Raw genomic sequence first — 5,815 nt, 5'->3', positions numbered from 1 at the left:
GCCATGCAATCAATATCGTCCTTGGGGTGGGGCCCAGCGGCACACCTGTAATCCCAGAGACTGGCTAAGGCAGGAGGATCTCAGGTTCAAGACCAGCCTCAGCAACTTCGTGAGGCCCTAGGCAACTTAGCAAGACCCTGTCTCAAAATGAAACACAAAGAGTGGTTAAGTACCACTGTGTTCAATTCCTGGTACAAAAAAGAAAAAAGAAATAAAACAAAGATTGCCCTTGGTCACAAGGCCTCATGATCAGAAATCTGATTGCCCTGGCCCATCCTACTGCCCATCTCTGGGCACCACCCCATTCCCTCCCACTTCACACTTTCTGGGCCCACAAATCAAATTGCCATCCGAGCTCTAATGGCTATAGAGGCCTTGACCTGGGCCACCTCTGACCCCAAGGACAGAGCAGAGCTGATATTTTTGAGCCTCATGAGCCTCCTCCATCTCCCACAACACAGAGCTCAATGGCCATAGTGACACCATTCTGAGCTATAGCTCTAGGGTTAGAGGTCAAGGGTTAAAGGTCTACATTAGGGTCAGCTCCATCCCTTTCCCTTTCCAGCTCTTCTCTCCCTCTCTTCAAGGTTGCTAGATTTTTGAAAGTTTAATATCTCACCTTGCTGGTTGCTGCGAGGACTAGAACAGTGCTTGCAAGCAGAACTCAGGGCCAGGGCTGGCAGTTCCCAAGGGACAGCCCAACCTGTGACTCTGGGTCACCCCAAGGTCACCTCCCTGTGGTGCTGCATTCAGAGACATCAGGATGTAGTTTCAGTTCTCATCCAAGCTTCTTCATGGCCTTGACATTGCTAAGGCAAGGTCAAACTTCTCTGAGCCCTCTCTTCCATCCCCTCCCGCTGCATAGCCATGGTGCCTCCGTCTCCCCACAACACTCCCCAGCTCCCTGCCTGCAAGAGCCTGGCTCCCTGGGCCTTCTATCTTCTTCTGTCACAGGTGACGCCCTACCTGTGCTGAATCTGAGCTCTAAGGACGTCTTTACATTTTCCTTGGTACTATTACCCTTGCCCAAGCAGCTGGGGCCCGAAGAGGTCCAAAGAGAGTTCCTTGGAAGGGTAGAGACTGGGAGTCCTGGTTGTACATTTTGGTGCTGTAATAGGTTGTATTAGGCACAGAGACACTATTTTTTTTTTTAATTTTTATTTATTTACTTTTTTATGCTGGGGATTGAATCCAGGGGCCCTCTACCCCTGAGCCCCATCCCCAGCCCTTTTTATTTTTTATTCTGCAACAGGGTCTGGCTAAGTTGCCCAGTCTAGACTTGAGACTTGCAACCACACCCAAGCCAATACTATTATCACCCCATAATCTACTCCATGAAGATCTTGCAGTCACGTTGAGGAAAGAACCTGAAATCAGCCGACAACCTGCAAGTCGGAACTTCCTACAACTGACCTCCCTTCTAGAAGGAGTGAGTGACCAGAGAGGCTGCTCCAGAGTGAAAAAAACTTGCTCTGTCAAAAGAAAAGAGGAAAAGGATGAGTCAGCTTTTGACTAGGGGTGAGCATTTGTGGAGAGGACACCTGGGGTCCACAAAGGTCCAGATAAGAAAGGACACCAACAACTGAGCAGTCTGGAACTGGGGGTGAGAGGGGCAAGACCCGGAGGGCAGGCTGGAAATAGGGCACCCAGGGTTTGAGCCCGGACTGGGGATCTAGGTTGTCAGTCCCTGGGTCTGGGGAGCCATGGAAGTTTCGGGGTGCTGGAATAAAATAACCAAACCTGTTGTGGGATGCTAGCTGGTGTCCAGTGGATAAAGGTGGGGGAAGGAGAAATTGGGGTGAGGAGCCAGGAACAAAGACTGCAGACATCTAGGCACAGCCAGGACAGGGACAAGGGGCTGGACGTGGAAATTCATTCAAGAACTGACAGTGGCCAGCAGGGACAGAGGAGGGAAGGGAAGGCTCTCGGTGACACTAGACCTCTCACCACCTCTGCACACCCCACCTGTCCCCCTCCTGGCCAACAGGATCTGGGTGTCCTTTTCACATTCCTCCTTTCCTTGGGGACCCAGACATCCCTCTGTGGCTCCACTCCTTACCCAAGTCTCCATTTGATCTTTCCAACCCTTGGAAGCACCAGGAAGATTCTTCAAAACCACAAGCTTCCAGGCAGCCGGACCCAGCCAGCAATACTGCTGTTCCTGGGCACATGGGGGAAGCTGAGCCACTGAATTCACAGGAAATGCAGTCCACTTACCAACTTACAAGAAGTCAGGGGTGAGAGTTCACGGGTTCAGTAGGTTTCAGAGTCAGATGACCTACCTGACTCTACCACCTGCTAGTTGTGTGAGTTTGAACTGCCCAAGATCCTCAGTTTCCCAATCTGTTAAATGGGGCTAATGTTGGTATCTACCTCATTGAGCTGATAAAAGGACAGAAGAAGGGCTGGGGCTCAGTGGTAGAGCATTTGCCTCGCACGTGTAAGGCACTGGGTTTGATCTTCAGCACCACATAAAAATGAATAAAATAAAATGATGTGTCCGTCTACAACTAAAATATTTTTTTAAAAATACTAATGTAGCCAGGCGTGGTGGTGGCCCACACCTGTAATCCCAGCAGCTTGGGAGGCTGAGGCAGGAGGATCAGAAGTTCAAAGCCAGCCTCAGCAACTTGACGAGGCACTAAGCAACTCTAAATAAAAATTAAAAAAAAAAAAAAAAAGGACAGAAGGAAAGGAAACAAAAACATAAATGTTGGCTTTTTTTTTTTTTTTTTCCACAGTACTGGGGATCAAACCCAAGGCCTCACACATGTTGGGCCACTGAGTCACACCCCAGTCCAATGTCTACTTATATATTTTATAGAGCAGGTCTTGTGCCAGACACTAGAGAAGCACACATGCATAAGGCAGGGTGCCTGCTGGGCATGGTGGCATACTCCTATAATCCCAGGGACTGAGGAGGCCGAGGCAGGAGGATTATAAGTTTGAGGCCAACCTCGACAATTTAGTGAGATCCTCAGTAACTTAGGCAGGCACTGTCTCAAAATAAAAAAGTTAAAAAATTAAAAAATAACTAAATAAAACAAAAACTAAAAAAAAAAAAATATATTTTTAAAATATTTGTTTAAAAGGCAGGTTTCAGGGCTGGGGATATAGCTCAGTTGGTAGAGTGTTTGCTTCCCAAGCACAAGGCCCTGGGTTCAATCCCCAGCACCAGGAAAAAAAAAAATCCAAAAAAATCTAAAAGGCAGGGTTCCTGCATTCACAGAACTAACAGGATATGAGGTGGGGCAGGGATGGGGAGAGGCCTGGAAGGGGAAGGCTTTCCATTTGGAGCTAAAGACAAAAGAAATAGAAGATACCAGATCCCTTGGGAAACTCCCAGACTTGGGCAAGAGTAGCACACAGGGGCTGGTCTCTGCTTTTCAAAGCTTAGCCTGAGCTGGGGCTGCTTAGCATGAGTGAGGCCCTGGGCCCAATCCCCAGCACCAAAACACAATACAAAATAACCCTGGGCTCTCTTGGGAGGATTGCCTCCCACCCAGGGAGCGTCCAGCCTGTTAGGTGAAGGCAAACCTTTGCAACTGAGGCCTCCCTTCCACAGCTGCCCCTTCCCGTCCGCTCACCTGGAGAATGGCTACTCTTTCTTCAAACACCACCTCCTCTAAGGATAGCTCCGTGCTCTCCAGCAAACTATAGGAGTCTCCCACCCGGGTCCCTCCCACAGCACTTTGCTCCCTCCTCCGTCAGGGCACTTTACATTCTGCACTGAAGGTCACTGCCCATGTGTCTGCCTGTCTGTATGTAAGTCTGTCTGTGGAACTGTCTTCAGGTTACCTCCCTCACAAGGCCCACAGTTGTGAAGGTGAAAGTGACCAGGTCTCACTCTATGCTGAGCCCTGGGCCCACAGCAAGTGCTGAACAAGTACGTGACGGCTAAATGACTGGACTCATGGATAGGTGAGCTGACAGGCGATCTGGAGAAGCTGGTGTTGGGGAAGGTGGATCTGGATCTCATGTCTCCCTGACACCGAGCAGGACGCTGAGCGCCTCTCCGGGACCTCAGACAAGAGCCAGGACAGCAGGAACAATGGAGATTCTGGGAAGTCCCCAGCTTGCCCTGGCCATCCAGTGCCAGCCTGCTCTCTACAGAATCAGTTACCCACTCCCGAGAAGCCGCGGCAGCTCCTCCATCCTGTCTCCGCCTTGGGCAGCATGCCCTGGAAAAACACCACAAATACAACATAAATCTGTTACCAAACAAAAAGCAAGGGCAGGCAGCCAGAAAGTCACAAAGCCTGCCCAAAGCCCTCTAGAAGCAGGCCAGGGCCTCTCTGCCCATCCTTTGGATGGTTCATGCAGGCCAACGCCAATAGCAAGGCAAGTGTCCAAAACATGTTGGACAATAGAGATCTGAACACCCAGAGAGCTATCTGCACTCCCTTCCTCCTACATGGGCTGCTCCTGAGAGGTCAAAGTGCAGCCCAGGCAATTACTGGGTTCACATCCTGCCAGGTGCATGATCTTGGACAAAACATTTGGCCTCTTTGAACCTCAACTTCCTCATCTAGAAAATGGGTATGGTCAAGGCTAGGCAAAGGACCATGCTGAACTTGCTTCTGGAAGAGCTCTGTGAAGGAAATAAGAAGCATGGACCATTTCAATTGTTATAATATTATTGTTATTAGAACAGAACAGCAGAGATTCAAGCTCCTGACCCTGGGATCAAGGGTCCTCTGCATCTGCTCTGAGCTGGATTTTCTGATCCAAGGTCCAGCAAAGCATGGACCACCTGGTGAGAGAGGAGGAGGGTGTGTGTGTGCGTGAGTTGTGTGCATACACATGCATGCATGCGTGTTCAAATGCACCTTGCATGTATGCGCCAGTGTGTGCATGCGTGTGCGTCCATGTGCATATCTGTGCACGTGTGTGCACCTAAGTGTGCCCGTGTGTATGCATGTGTATTTGCATTTGTGTGCATGCAAATGTGTGGGTGTGTTACTGTGTCTGCCCAGGATGAGGAGAAGAGAGGATGGAGGGAAGAAAAGGAGAATCATCAAGAAGAAAGGCAGAAAAGCACAGGAAAGAGGAGGACTGAGGTATTCGGTTACATGATCTAAATTCTAATCAAACATCATTTAAAGCGTGTTTTATTTCAGCCTCGGGAGAGCCGGTCCCTCCTGGCTGCTCACCATGGCAACGGGCCGCTCATTTCAGAAGTGTCATGCCACATTATCGTCCTGCCGCCTCACACGCTCTCGCCGCCTGACAACTTCGCTCTGCCCCTTGCGACAACCATCCCCGCTCCACCGGTTTATTTTTGGTGTCAGCCGGCCCCCCTTCCCTGCCTCCTCCCCATCATCAGTGGATTGAAAGACAACCTCGGCCCTCCAGCCGGTGAGCATCGCAGCCTGTTTGGTGATAAGAGATAATTTGAGAAGATATTTGCTTACATGTGTATGAACAATTTGCTGCATTAAGACAATTCCAGCCCGTGCGTGAGGATGGGGAGGGGGCGGCCAGGGATCCAGCTGACAACACCCCCAGAAAGAGGGAGGAGGGGCACTCCTCTCTTCTCAAGGCCCCTCAGTCTCATGGGGTCCTATGAGATTCTCATCTGGCTGACTTCCCCAGCATCAAGAGTGGGTAGGCCTGCAGCTAACTCGCTGTGTGTCCTTGTGCAAGTTGCTCCCCTTCTCTGAGCCTCCCTCTCCTTACCTGGGGTCAGATCATGTAGAACTGGGGATCCCTGCCAAGTGTGGCACCAGGTGAATCTGGATTCTAAAAAATGGAGAGAAAGAGTGGCAAAGGACTGAGGACCCTGAGAGTGGATTGTCCCCTGATCTCGTCACCA

General features: G+C 50.3%; 1 non-coding gene across 1 annotated transcript; it reads left to right on the top strand.

The window, feature by feature from the left end:
- The first annotated feature begins 3,104 nt into the window (after positions 1 to 3,104).
- Trnag-ccc (transfer RNA glycine (anticodon CCC)) lies at positions 3,105 to 3,180 on the top strand. Its single transcript has one exon. It is a non-coding gene; the product is annotated as a tRNA-Gly (tRNA).
- Positions 3,181 to 5,815: the final 2,635 nt, after the last annotated feature.

The sequence above is a fragment of the Sciurus carolinensis genome, chromosome 3, assembly GCF_902686445.1.
Source record: "Sciurus carolinensis chromosome 3, mSciCar1.2, whole genome shotgun sequence".
Taxonomy (NCBI): domain Eukaryota; kingdom Metazoa; phylum Chordata; class Mammalia; order Rodentia; family Sciuridae; genus Sciurus; species Sciurus carolinensis.
The sequence above is the reverse complement of the archived record's forward strand: the minus strand, read 5'-3'. Positions and strand labels throughout refer to the sequence as shown.